General features: G+C 40.8%; 1 protein-coding gene across 1 annotated transcript in view; it reads left to right on the forward strand.

Moving 5' to 3' along the window:
- Positions 1-1694: 1694 nt before the first annotated feature.
- The window catches only part of CAP2 (cyclase associated actin cytoskeleton regulatory protein 2), a 119781-nt gene continuing 106414 nt past the window's right edge, over positions 1695-15061 (forward strand). Inside the window, exon 1 of the mRNA XM_075921220.2 lies at positions 1695-1997. The gene's annotated coding sequence lies outside the window, so the exon portion shown is untranslated. The remainder of the gene's footprint in view (positions 1998-15061) is intronic.

The following is a 15061-nucleotide window of genomic DNA, read 5'->3' on the forward strand; positions in this document are numbered from 1 at the left end:
GTTAAGTTTTATCACCCCAGACTAGAGAGGAACATTAAAATGGATCTTTCAGAACATTATATATTCAGTGAACTTTTGATCTTTTCACTTTTGTCTTATTCTCCATTTTTTCTTTTTTCTCCCCCTTTAATTTAAATCTTGTTTCTATGCTTTATCTGTTCTTCAGTTCCTTGTTAATCTGTTTCCCTCCTAAACCCTATATAGTAAATGGGATTCATCCTACTGATGCAGTATGAGTTTGATCAAGGCAAAGGAGTCTAAATAGATATATTTTCATAATTGTATATATGGTGATGCAACACCAGTTCCTGTTAGTTATGAACTAACTCACTATCCAATAAGATGACAGTTTGGCTTGTGAGACATTTTTTGTTGATCTCTTCCATAAGTCTTTTTGTCACAGTTTCTTGCATCTCACTATATACAAATATATAGCTCTGCTGACTTGGTTAGATGGTACTTCATTAATGTATACTTTCCTCAATCCCAATTATCTCTTATGTATTTCAAAACAATTATTTTTGTTCCATATTTTATAGTGTTAACATTGAGTTACAAAAAACCATTTACATAGTTTCATAAGGATTTTAAAATATATATGTACCTACAACAGGGGAAACTGCCATAAATCCCAACTGTGTGGTTGATATAAAAGTAGATATTTTGTGTCAGACAATTATTTTCCTTTTAGAGGCAAACTGCCTTTCCTAAAATCCTGAATTTAAAAGCATTCTGCTCCTCCCCCCCTTCTAAATTTAACTGCAGATGCTTAACTTAATAAGGTCTATAGATACAGCAGATCACAGGATGATGTATGTAAGTAATGTGGGATCCTCCAATGACAAGAGCTATCAAAGTGGTGAATAATAGCATTTTGCATATAGTCTATAGCACACAATTTCATCCCTAGCATAAAGGCTTGGCTACATTAGGAAGGTTTGATGCTTATAGTTAAAGCAGTAGCTCCTATACCAATGTGGATGCAGTTATCATTATAAAAGCGCTGTAATCATTTATTCTGTTTCAGGAATCAAAATAAGCTACAGTGATACAATGGTGTCCACACTATGGCTTTTACAATAAAATAAAAACAAAAACCCATGGCACTAACCAACATATTTATATCCATCCTTATACATTTTCTAGCACAGACCACGCCTAACTCCACTGCCTTTAGCATTGCTAGATGTGCTAGATGTGCAGGTTATTGGATTACAGCCATGTTGGTCCCAGGATATGAGAGTGACAAGGTGATCAGATGTCCCAGTTTTATAGGGACTGTGCTGATATTTGAGGCTTTGTCTTACATAGGTACCTATTACCCCTTATCCCTGTCGTGATTTTTCATGCGATTTGGTCACCCTATATCTTGTATTGGACCAACGTCTGTTGGTGACAAAGACAATCTTTTGAGCTTCCCACGAAGCTCTTTCAGGCCCGTATAAACTCAAAAGCCTCTCTCTCTCCCAACAGAAGTGGGTGCAAGATATTACCTCCCCCATCTTGTCTCCATATTAGTGAGGGAAGACCGGGCAGGGATGCCCTGGATAGACGGATTAGGCTTCCTTAGCCTAGCTTTTCACTAAGGGACAAACTATTATCCCAGATCTTTGCTTCCCACACCCCTACCCCATTCCCCCTGGCCTGGGTGTGCGCCCTTTTCCCAGCTTCCTCACTGGCAGCCTGCTCCCTAGTGATGTGCTAAGATTTCCATTCCCCAGTCTCCGCCTGTTACACTGGCGGAGCCGCGGAGAGGCAGCTTCTCTCTCTCTCTCTCTCCCGCTCCATTTTCACAACTCCCCCTCACCCTCTTTGCTTTCTTTCCCCCTCTCTCGCTTTCTGGACTTGGCTGTATTTGGCGCTGCCGGAAGCTGCGGTGCGTGTCTCTCCGCCGGCCTGACTGACACCCGCTCCCACGGCGGGCAGGGGAAGGGAGGAGGCAGCGGCCACGGCTTTTCCCCGCAGAGAGGCGGCGGGCAGGCGGCTCCCCGGGCCAGGTAAGCGCAGAGCGGCTGGGGCGCGGGCAGGGGCGACCCGGAGCGGGGCGCGGGCGCTGCGCGCAGGCGGCTGTGCCGAGGGGCCCGGCTGTGCCAGGCGGCGGCTGAGGACATCTTCGGGGCGCGGAGGAGCGGGTGTGTGGGGATGGGGGGGTCTCTGTGCCAGGGTGACCCCCGAGCAGTGCTGCCTTGGCGGGCTCCTGAGAGGGCCGGGGCTGCTTGTGCCGCCTCTATCTGGGTCAGCGCGGCACTGGCGCTGCCTCCCCCGCATGCTCTGCTTGGGGCTGTGGCCTGCTGCTGGCCTGGGCCCAGGCTGGCTCTTCAGCTTTCGCCTCGGCCCCAGCTATGCTCCCCGGTGAAGCCGGGCTGAGTGACAGCTGCAGGCAGCCGCCGCCGAGACGCTCTCGCCGCCAAGCAGGGCGTTCACTAGAAACAGCGGCTCCACCTGCATAGCCTCCCGGAGCAGGCGGAGGTGTGTGGCAGCCCCGGAGAGCAGCGCTGCAGGCTTTGGCGGGTTGAGGGTGTAGTTAGTCATAAAGGTTATTGGATCAGAGACCCCACCCTCGCCTCACCACGTTTTCCTATGAGATTATTCCAAAGCCTCTGCTTGTTCCGTTAGGTGTAATGGTGTCAAGCGGTGCCCTACTGATGCGGGCAGGGCACGACTAAGATTGGCTAATTTTGTTCAGTAGCCCGGGCTGTGATGGTGGGTAGGCTCACAATGTGCCAGGGTATTCCTAGAGCCAGAGACGCACATTTTTAGGTGACAAGATTTAGGTTAGTGATTAGCCTACAGGTATAGCTACGTGGGAAACAAAGCCTTAAAGAGAGAAATTGCTAAATTGGATATACCATGTAAGGGAGGGCATGTAACAGAGAGACACCACTTACAGGGATGCTACAAAACCGAAGGATAGTATGGGGGGGGGAGTAAATGGGGAGAGCAAGAGAGAAGAATCAAAGAACTCAAAGCCTATCCCTTGCATTTTGAAATCATTGTGCATTTTTAAAGGAATACCTTCCACATATTCATTTTGCACCATAGCAGAGTTCATCATGAGTCAACCTGAAAGGCTGTAAAATACATATTATTTGTTTTAATGAATGTGAACGTAGAGCCAAATCTTTGGACAGACAAGTACAGCTTATGATTTATATCAAATCAGACTCAAATTTTATCCTTCTTACATAAAAGACTGACTTTCAAAGTTCCATTATCCAAATGTGTTCTACTATTGCAATGATAGAATATATTTAAAGAAAAAAACATTGATCTAGAGGCAGATATATTAACATTTTTAAAGGGCACTACTGTGTTTTGAAAAAAAATGCAGGATATAGATAAAAAATAGTATTTGGTTCACTGGGTCCCATGCTTCATTTTTCTATGAAATCATTAGCTGAAACCATTCATATTTCAGGGAGTGAGTGATATTTTTAAAAGTATTTTGTAGATGATGGGGGTGGTTAAAACCTCCACACAACTGCAAGCTGTTAAATATTGTTTCTCAGAGCTGTCCTTATTACATAAGGAATTAATGCATGAGCAAAGGGAATATTTGCACATCCTAATTATTATGCCCCAGGCGTATTGTAGAAGGTTTCTCTTGTTTACAGTCCACAGGACAGTAGTTTGTTAGCTTTTGTTTAACGTTAACTTTAAAACAAAGATTACATAACATTGCAATTCTATATTTTATTAAAATTCAATGGGGGAAATAGGGAAAGCTTTTAAACAATGTAATGCTACAAACAGTGCATTTTCTATAAGGAAGCAAAGTGTGTAGAACAAAATGACATTTTAGATATTTGTTATAATGACGTTACAGGGCCTTGTAAATATTTCTGTGATTCATCAACCTTTTCTTCCTCTAGTAAGTGAACACTGCTCAGATCCAGAAGGTGCACAGGCAGAACTCCAAGTGTAATGAATTAAAGATGTTTTCTCAATTAAATAAAAATGAAAAAAGGGTGTGCATTATTTACTACAGTAGGTCTAACAAATCACATGGCTTGGTCATCCATTGTAGACAATGGCAAATACTTCAGTGCAAAAATATTTGGTATATTCAGTCCTACAGCTAATGGGGAATGATCTTGTTATACTAAAATCCTGTTTTAACTGAAGTAAAAACAAAAATATTTAACTGTGTTCATATCAGACTTCTACACTCTAAACCATAACTCATCTAAATCTCTCTTGCAAAAACAATAACTTAAATCCTGATAGTGGTCCCAAAAGAACACTACAATTATCCTCAAAAGAGGAATGCAGTGTAGACATACCCTCAGGCTATGTATACACTGGCGCGATCTTGTGCCAGAAATATGCAAATGAGGCTAAGCGTGGAATATCGCCGAGCCTCGTTTGCATATCTAATGAGCTGCCATTTTTGCGGAAGAGGCTCTTGAGCCAGAAGGAGCTGTCTACACTGCCCCTTCTTGCACAAGAAAAACCCTCTTGCACAATGCCGTTACGCTGATTATTTTCAGAAATAACAGCATTGCGCAAGAGGGTTTTTCTTGTGCAAGAAGGGGCAGTGTAGACAGCTCTTTCTGGCGCAAGAGCCTCTTCCACAAAAATGGCAGCTCATTAGATATGCAAATGAGGCTCGGTGATATTCCACGCTTAGCCTCATTTGCATACTTCTGGCGCAAGATCATGCCAGTGTAGACATAGCCTCATAGTTTAGGGAGAAGAACAGTTCAGCCTTGTAAAGATTTCATGTCCAGAAGAGCAGCCATGTTAGAAAAGGATAAATGTACAAATGGTCAAATTAAACAAGACCTAATCAGGTCTAATTTGGTCATTCAGGAGTTCATAATTCCAAACATTGAAACTCTGACATGAGATACATTGCCTACATGGGATAAGTCGCCAAGCACAACCTTGTTGAGAAATTTAAAAAGTATATTGAAGAAAAATTGCTGTCCTAGATTGTCAGTGGTGAAATGAAGATGCTTCAGTTATCAGGAATATGCTCTTTTGCTCTCATAAATGGGTAAGGTTGAGGTTGGTCACTAATGAGAGGGAAGATCTCAAAATAGGAACCAAAGTGCTATAAGAAATGTTGTTGGTGATTCAGTAGGTGGCACTCTTCATTCTGTGTCAGAAGTGAATACATGGCCCAGCATAATTCTGGAGGCACTGTGGTATTAGAGCCTTTGTCTTTGTAATGAAACATGAAAAAAAGGGCCTGATTACTTGCAATCAGTAAAAATCACAGTGCTTTTTGCAAGAGAAACAATGGTACACACCTTGTCTTACAACAGGATATGGCAGTATTCTTCACTTATTCTAAACTCCTGTGAGTTGTGGGACCAATGCTATATTCTACACCAGAAGTGGCTGCATTCCCACATTGAATGAACTTTATAATTAGAGGAAGCATTTCAAACTTAATGTGGTCCAGGAATGATGGATTTTTTAATTATCTTATGGCTGAACTGTCCTCATTTTCTTATTGTGAAATTTATAGGATCATTTAGTGTATACATGGTAACTGTTTTCTATTCTTCTTTCTCATTCCACAAGTACCTACTCTAGCTCTCACAGGGTATGTCTACACTAGGAAGTTATTTCAAAATAACTCCCCTTATTTCAAATTAATAAGGAAAGCGTCCACACAACAAGCCTGTTATTTCGAAATAACAGGCTTGTTATTTTGAAATAACTTCTGCTTGTGAAGAGGAATAATGCTTATTTTGAAATTGTTATTTTGAAATAGTGTTAGTGTGGACACTCAGCTGCTGTTATTTCAAAATATTGGCCTCCGGAGGCCTCTCACAGCTGCGGGTGTGACCACTCTGGCCACACCCCTGGCAACTCATTAATTTAAGTGAGATTCAGATAATGTTGTTCTTCCTCGTTTTGCGGAAAACTCCTTTCTCCCATCTCTAAGAACTAGAATAGAGGAATGCTGCATGATTCCCTGGTATGTTTCTCTATGGTAGCATGAAATAGAATTTGGGTGTGGTGAGAGGTGGGCAAGAAGAATGGTGTGTTAATATGCCATAGGCCTCACTTAGAACTTGATCTAAATCTCTTGAAGGGAATTGGAGCCTTTCCACTGACTTTAGTGGGAGTTGAATCAGGCTTTGTGAAGCCACAGCTGGTATAGCCCACAGAGTACAGTATTAATAGTAGCAGGCTGTTGTCTTAAATCTTGAATAATGCTGGTATAATCAGGTCTGAATGGGAGAATGTGATTTGCATTCCTTTATTTAGAAAAGATTACCTATTGGCAGCTATTTTGTCTGAATAAAACAAAACTGTGTGAAGGATGCAGGATTTGGCAGAGAATGGACTTTCTCGAAAGCTAGAGTGTGCTATAGAGAAATGACCAAATTTGCCCAAAGTGGTTGTAAGAGCAACCAAATGATTGCTAATTCTGGAAATTTTGCCTGAAGACTATTGTCTTCTTTCCTGTCAATTTGTTGTTTGGCATACTTCTGTCTGGTCAAATAAGTGAAACACTGAGAGCTTTGCGTTGTGGCGCATACCCTTTTAAACCGTACAAATGCATTTTAAAGTACAACTTAGATTGAACTCTAATTTAGTTAAGGATTTTACTGAATGAAGTCTTATTGAACAAAGTTGCCATACTTCCCCAGCTCCAATATCTGTAGCTGTATGCAGTATATTCTCCAAGTTCAGCACTGCAGTTTGCTTGCATACAGTAATTGGACTTGTGGCATGTAATTAAATGGCTTGCAAGTCTTATAGAATGTTTGATTACTTGAACAGTATTATGCTAATACATGGCAAAGGGGTGCCTAAGAACACAGTATAGCTATTGATGGGAAAGATTCTTAAAATCTTACACTTCACTGGTCACAAAGAGAAGCAAGTAAAACAAGACAAAGATAAGGAGAGAACAGAGCACAGCAACATAAAAGGTAGCATAAATGATGAGGAGGATGAACTAGGAAATGGGTTGCCGTGGTTATTTTAACTCCATGACACTGACAATCCTTGATTGTTACAGTAGATCATTAAATAATGAACTTTTCTTTGTCATCACCACTGATAAAGCATTAATGGTTATTCAACTGTGGATAGGATTTTAAAAAAAAAACAGAACTTGGTAGTCATGTATAATTAGAGGATCAACTGCTATTTCAAGGGATACTAAATATATATGCACATACTGTAGTCAAAAATGTGAATCAGTGAATATTTCAAAGACCTCAGCATACTCAGTGTGATCATACACAGATTCTTGAATAATTATCCTGGCTTTTGCTATTTCTCTTACCAATACTTATATGAGAATATATTGGGAGATGGTAATAAACTTATATTTCTAATTTTAGTCACCATTTTGCTGTGTGAGATTTTTTTAAATGAAAGATCTCACAATATAAAATATTGTCAAAATATAAAATGATGCACTCTCCTCTTGAATGTTGTTTTTCTAAAAATTTGGTCTGACAGAAAATCCAAAGGAAAGAGGGGAAAATGAGAGGAAAAACCAAACCCTCAGTAGGGAGGCTCTCCAGTTCTAGTCAATTTGCATACCAACTCTGTGAAGTTAAAGAAAGGAAAAGGCTTGGGAAAAAGTGAAGAAAACAAGGAAAAGTCAGAATTTTCCCTTCTCCATTGAGGTGACATCTGATAAAAAGGCTTTTAAAACACAACACTCTACCTGAGTGTACCTCAGAAAACAAAACAAAATCCTGTTAGGTACCATCCTGTATGCTTAAATTATATTAAAATACCCAGTTTCATTAATAGAAAATCAGTTTCCATCATGATACAGATATTAAAATTCCTTTATACTTTGTACTGTACTAGAACTAATCAAAAGCTTCAAATACTGGCAATTTTTTTCCATTTCAAATTTTAACCAAAAACAAAACAAACAAAAAAAAACCTCCCAAATCTGCCCACTCACATTTTTGTCTTGCTTTTTCCAAGGCTAGTTATTAAAGCTAATCAAAATATTGACACAAAATCAGAATGCCATCAAAAATGTAAAAGTATTGTCTTATTATATTCTAAATTTAGAAGGTTTTTCCAGACAGCTGTCCTATACATTTAGGAGCACACTGTTCCTAAAACAACCTACATCAGGGCTTAAGCAAAATGAGAAGAAAGCTAATCTAAGGCTCAGGTTTAAGTACAAAATCACCCTTTCCCTAAGTAGGGTTTTATTGCAGGGATTCTTGCTTAATCTAAATTGACATACATTTGTCAAGACTCTTAACTACATTCTTTTAATGGAGTTAAAATAAAAACAAAGTACTAACCATACAAGGTAGCACTTCTGTTTCTCTATCATGCCATATGCAGACTTCTGGCAGACATGCTGTTCTTATCTCACTGTCTTTGCAGCAAACCCCCCTTTTGTCTTCTTCCACTTTCACCCTGTCATGAAGCAAGCTCTTTCCCTTTTCTTCCTCCTACTTCTCTTCTCTCCCACCTCCTTTGAGGTGATGAAATTAAATAGGCTCCTCTACACTTAATTAGTCCCATTCCATTCCTCTCCTCTCCCTCCCTCAGGTGGATAAAAATCAATGATATCAAAAAATAAAAAATCAGATTTTTTTATAAAAATCTTTTTGAGAGAAAACCCCCTATCTAAAGATACATTATAACTCAAAGATATCTCATCATGGAATAGGGATTATAAATTTTAATTTTATAGTGTGAGATAATAAATTCATGTAATGTTTAAAAAAAGTTTTGCATAGGTCATGAATTAGGGACCCAATTTTATGGGATTCCAGATGCTTCTGTACAGATTATTTAGGTTAGTCTTTTTTATCTACCCAATAGGATTTAGTGCTCAGTCTAGAAGATACCATCAGAGATGCTTAGTTTTGTAGTTCTCAAACTGTGGATTTGTGTCTCCAGAAATAATATGCTTGTTAACAGCAAACATGTTTTGAATAAATAAACAAATAAACAGAGGCAAGAAAAAGAAATAGTGGTGAGAAATAAGAGACCTCAACCCTAATTGTTCCTCTGCAAATTTGTGTACAGAGTCAATCCCTTACCACTTTCTAAAAGTGTAAAGTTTCAAAAAAGTGTAATGAGTTGAAGATTGTTGTGGGCAGAATAGATCCGGGCAAGGAGAAGAAATCTGGAGAGAAATGTGAGAAGGAAGGGAGGAACAGTAGAAACAAAAATGAGATTGTTTGAACAGAAGTCTTGAGGTCTTTCTGAGTGTAGTCTTCATTGATTTGAGATCTACCACACCCTCCTCTCACTAGAAGGGAAAATCTAGAGGGGTGGAGGCCATAAAAGAGACCAGGTTTGGGAATATTTTAATGAACTTTCTCTACCTTTGGGTAAGATAGAGACGTGTAAAATGCAAACAGTGCAACAGGCCTGGTTGCCTGAATGAAACAACGTCATGAGAAGAGCTCTTTCTCAGGAGGAAGTTGCATTGAAGATGATGAAAGGAACATGTCTGAACGTGCAGGATCTTGAGTTTGGTAAACTTTTTTTTTATTTTATACATCTTTTTTAACGACTGTCTGTCTTACTTCTGAACTATTCTTGAATTCTCATGTTTGAGCAAAAAATATAGTTGTTACTTTATGGTACAATCATTTTTGATGCAGTTGTGATAAAAAATAAATAGCTGAAATAGGCCGATCTTCCTTGTACAATTTCACCTTTAAAGTAGTACAGAGTGTCAGTGAATACGAGTAATACTAACTGAGCAGTATGGTAATAATTAAATAACTGCATTGACTTATTTTGTTTAAGAGAATCCATCCTCAACATACAGGATTTTGAAGACTATCTAGATCACCATAATTTTCTGTAGTTTCAGAGTTATCTGACAATGGTAGGGTTTCAGTCACATCATGTATGTCACATAGCCTCTGTATAGCAACTGTAGCAAAAAGGGGAAAAAACCCTTCCATCATCCAGAAACAACCATAGATGAGCTTATGATAAGAAGCAGCAGATTACAAAAAGATGTAATTGATGAAAAAATTGCCTGGTTTGTTTATGCAGCAAACTCTCCTGTCCGTATGATTGAGAACCCACACTTCATTAACTTGGTTCACTCATTAAAACCAGGATACAGTCCATCCAACAGAGCAAATATCAAAGGCAAATTGCTGGATAACTTATATGAAAGAGAAACTGAGCAGTGTGCAAAAGGTCTAGAGCAGTGGTTCCCAATCTTTTTGATACTGGAGACCAGTAAACCCATTCACAAGCTTTTGGAGGACCGGTAACATTTATTTGCATAGTTGCATATTCATTAAGCAAATGATAAAATGCAAATAATTGTTTCTGGTCCTCCCAAAGCCCCCAGTGCCAACTTTAGCAAAGCTTTTGATATGGTCTCCCACAATATTCCTCTCAGCAAGTTAAAGAAGTATGGATAAATGGACTGTAAGATGGATAGAAAGCTGGCTAGACTGTTGGGCCCAGGGTTTCCCAAATTTTATGTAGTTGGAACCTGGTTTTTTTTCAGTACCTTTTTTGTGGCTCAAAAATATAAACACATATAAACTGGGTTGATACAGGAGGTGCAGGCTCTGGGATGTGAATGAGGGTTTAGGTGTAGGAAAGAGTGAGAGGTGCAAACTCAGGGAGGGAATTTGGATGCAGGAGGATGTGGAGAAGCGGATGCTGGCTCAGGGAGGGGGCTCCAGGCTGGGGAGAGCTGGGCTCAGGTGAAGGGTTGGGTGCTGAGCAAGCCACAGGCTTGTGGATGTGAGGATTCAAGAGTTTGGGATGGCGGTGTGAGGGGCTCAGGGCAGAGAAGTTGGGGGTATGATGAGCTCAGGACACAGATTTGCAGTGTGTGAATGGTGCAAGAGTGTTGTGACAGAAGATTGAGGATGTGGGGGTTGAGGAGTTTGGGGATGTGAGAGGCTCACGATAGGGGGTTCCAGTGTATGATAGGCTTAGATTTGAAGTCGGTGTGGGGAGTACAGGAGTGTTATGATGCTGTGGCCAGATGATGACTAGGCCCCAATTGGGGGCTTGTTGGCCAGGCTTCATTTTTAAATAAAATATTGTCTGACACAAAAGGTTTCAGCATCGTCTTTATGAGAAGGGTGGGTTACCTGTTTTGAGTCAGGGGTCAATGGCCCATAGAAAAGTCAGTTCGGGCTGAGTGAGTTACACGAGTGAGTTACACGAGTGAGATACAAAAACACAACCCTTCCAAACCCCTCAAACTTCACTAATGTGGCCCCAACTGTGCTTGTGCGTGCTGGGACAGGGTTCTGGGGCAGGGTGCCAATGAGTGCTGGGGCAGAGGACAGGGTGCCGGTGGGTGCTGGGGCAGAGTACATGTGGGGGTCTGAGTGGGGGGAGGGGACAAAGACCGATACTTGGGGATCCTGCAGCTGCATGCCAAGGCCCAGGAAGTGCATGGGTTGCTCCCCTGTCCCCCAAACAGCGACGTAGTACCTGAAACGCTGGTCCGTCGCACGCCTGATACCTTCCTGAGCAGCGGGAGGGAGAGCCCTGGACTGAGCCAGCCCCAACCGCTGGGGCAGTGCGCGCCTTGCTCCTCCACTCCCCATGGCAGCACGTGCCACCCGAGCAGCCAGAGCCGGTGCAGTCCCAGATCTCCACCCCCTCCCCAGCGCACAATGGTCTGGCGTTTTAGGTACCGTGCGCAGCTGCAGAACTGCCCCCTAGCCCTGCAGGAAGCCCACGCTACCTGTAGCATCAGCGCAGCCGCACCCCCCTCCTGGCCCCAGTGCCGGCTTTCAATCTGCATTGGTCTTCTCCCTGGGTCTTAGCGTCCACCAGATCTAGCCCCACCACCTGGAAACATGTCTGGTAGACTCTTTCCCAAGCATCGTGCACGCAAATTTTCTGAGGACTGGTATTTTTTTTCTAAGAACCAGTACTGGGCCCTGGATCACACTTTGGGAAACGTTGATCTAGAGAGTAAAATTGTTAACTGGAGTCTTGATCGGTGGAGCAGTGTCCACAAGGATCCCGTTGTATGTGCTTGTAGGACAAGAAGGGAATGTCTTCCTTACAGAAACAATTGATACAACAGGAAAGGCGCACACAGTATAATAGGGTATGTCTACACTACCACCCTAGTTCAAACTAGGGTGGTAATGTAGGCAACCGGAGTTGCAAATGAAGCCTGGGATTTGAATTTCCCGGGCTTCATTTGCATCTCGCCGGGCGCCGCCATTTTTAAATGCCCGCTAGTGCGGACTCCGTGCCGCGCGGCTACATGCGGCATGGACTAGGTAGTTCGGACTAGGCTTCCTATTCCGAACTACCTAGTCCATGCCGCGTGTAGCCGTGCGGAACGGAGTCCGCACTAGCGGACACTTAAAAATGGCGGCACCCGGCGAGATGCAAATGAAGCCCGGGAAATTCAAATCCCGGGCTTCATTTGCAGCTCCGGTTGCCTACATTACCACCCTAGTTCGAACTAGGGTGGTAGTGTAGACATACCCTAAGTTACAAGAAATAACAGTAAAAGTTACAACAAAAAAATTCAGAAATGAAAAAAATTTAGATGTTTGGTATGCAGCTTGGTCACAGACAATTCTGTAAATGTATCAAAGATGAGAAGAAATTTAGAAGAGAATGAAGAGAGGGTCTCAAGCTAATAACATAGTTGCAGTGCTCATTTGATGCACCTCTTAGCCAAAGACTTCAATATTCCAGAAATACAAGCTAATGTTGTTGAAATTGCAAAATATTTCTGCAACAACCACTTTTCAGCAGCTGCTCTGAAAAAGGTAGGAGGGATCAAGCATATCTCCCACAAGATATGCAGTGGAACTCGGTAATGGACTGTTTTTAGCACTATATCAAGAACTGGCCCAATCAGATGACAGTCTGAACAAAATTTGTGAAAAAATAGATGGCACTGTCATAGCCAACGTTCTGAACATTGGGCTTAAGAGAAATGTTGAATACATGCTGAGAACCCTCAAGCCTATTTCTGTAGCCTCAAATCAAATGCAAGGAAACAGCTGTTTTATTGCTGATGCTCTTGACATTGGGAAGGAACTGAGTGAGATAGTAAAAAGAGAATATGCAATGACAGAGTTAAATTACAAGCATTAAAAAAAAGGGACAAGCACTATGTTCCGCTCATTTTCTTGTGAATATTCTCAATACTCAGTACCAAGGTCAAACCGTAACTGCTGAAGAAAAGGAGTTGGCTATGACATAGGTATCCAGCAATCATCCCTCCATAATGCCAACTATAATAAACTTCAGCGCTAGAGGTGAACTATTCAAGAAATACATGTTTGCTGATGATGTTTTAAAGAAAGTCACACCGGTAAACGAGTGGAAGTCACTTACACATTTGGATTCAGAGACTGTTGAAATGATAATCTCACTTTTAACAGCAGTAACTTCTTCTCCTTTGGACTAATTCATTCCAAATTGAGAAATCGTTTAGGACCCCAAAATGCAGGAAATCTTGTTTTTCTTTTCCAAATTATAAACAAACAGGAAAATGAAGATGAAGCCACTGAGTTAGCTGCAGAAGCCAATGTTTTAAGTTTCTCATGTTTGATGTGGCTGATATAATTGATTTAATTTTTGTGAGTTTTTTTAAATATTTCATTTAACTATTTTAGTTTAAAACAATTTTAATTAAAACAAACCTGATTTTTTAAAAAAACTTGAATGTTTGATTCAATTAAACTCATATGTTTGTTTTCTTAAAATATTTTATGTTTCCCATTGATGAAAAAAATCCAGAATACATAATGTTGATGTTTTAGTTAAATAAAACAGTTTAACTGTCTATCTACTGGTGTTCTCCTCCTAATACAGCAGAGCAGGGAAATCCTCCAAATATTAATGATTAACTTGTTGAATTAAACATAAGAATGACCATATTGAGTCAGACTGAAAGTCCATCTTGCCCAGTATCCTGTCTTCCAACAGTGTCCAATACCAGGTGCCTCAGAGGGAGGGTACAACAGGTAGTCCTCACATGATCCCTCTACTGTCACTCATTTTGAAACAAACAGAGGCTAGGGACACCATTCCTACCCATCCTGGCTAATAGCCATTGGTGGACCTAATCTCAATGAATCTATCTAGCTCTTTTTTGATCCCTGTTAAAGTCCTAGTCTTCATTACTTCCTCTGGCAAGGAGTTCCACAGGTTGACTGTGCACTGAGTGAAGAAAAATGTTCTTTTGTTTGTTTTAAACCTGCTGCCTATTAATTTAATTTGATGACTCCTAGTTCTTATATTGTGGGAATAAGTAAATAACTTTTCCTTATTCACTTTTTCCCTACAAGTCATGATTTTATAGACCTCTATCATATCTTCCCTTAGTCTCCTCTTTTCTATTTGGAGATAGTTCACCTATAGTTCACCTCCCAATGACGTCATAAAAATCTGCTCAGTTACCTTTGGTAAATGAAATAACCAAATAACTATTCATTTTCTGATATAGCTGTAAAACTAATCTGAAAAGTTTTAAAAATAAATCACTGCTTAAAAATGTATAGTGTGTGCCTTCTAAAAATTCAGAGCTACCTAATGCAGAGCTACTCAACTTTGGAAGTTCTGGGAGCCACAGTGATACTCACAGCACAAGCCAAGGGCTGCAACTTAAGTGTGGTTGCATATACATGCATATATGTATGGAAATATATGCAAATAGTTTTTTTTTCACACTGATAGGCATGAATACAAAGATTAAGGCAAAACTATACAACACGCAGGCCCATTTAAGTCAGTTCTGCTGATATTAATAAAATGCAATATTTACCCGATTTCCACCCATATGACAGCGCTTTTAATGAGCAATGACGGTCCAGGAATTTAACTATTAAAACTCATATCAACAGAAGACCATTATATTGACTATTTTTTTTTATTTTGGCTCCCAACCGCGGGCCACGTATTGAGCCCCGTGTAAACCCAAACTGCACCGCGGGCTGCAAACAAATGGGCCCTGCCCTAATGTATGTCTGCACTATGCAGCTTTTAGTAACAAGGCTGTGTCAACAAGCCCTGTTGCTAAAAGTCAGCATGCATGAATGCAGTTAGTTGGCACTTTTGTGGACAGAATATTTCCACACCATATGAGCATTCACAGAGGTTATACTCCTGTGAATGACAAAAGTGT

Source organism: Pelodiscus sinensis, chromosome 2 (assembly GCF_052426305.1).
Source record: "Pelodiscus sinensis isolate ZL-2025 chromosome 2, ASM5242630v1, whole genome shotgun sequence".
NCBI lineage: Eukaryota > Metazoa > Chordata > Testudines > Trionychidae > Pelodiscus > Pelodiscus sinensis.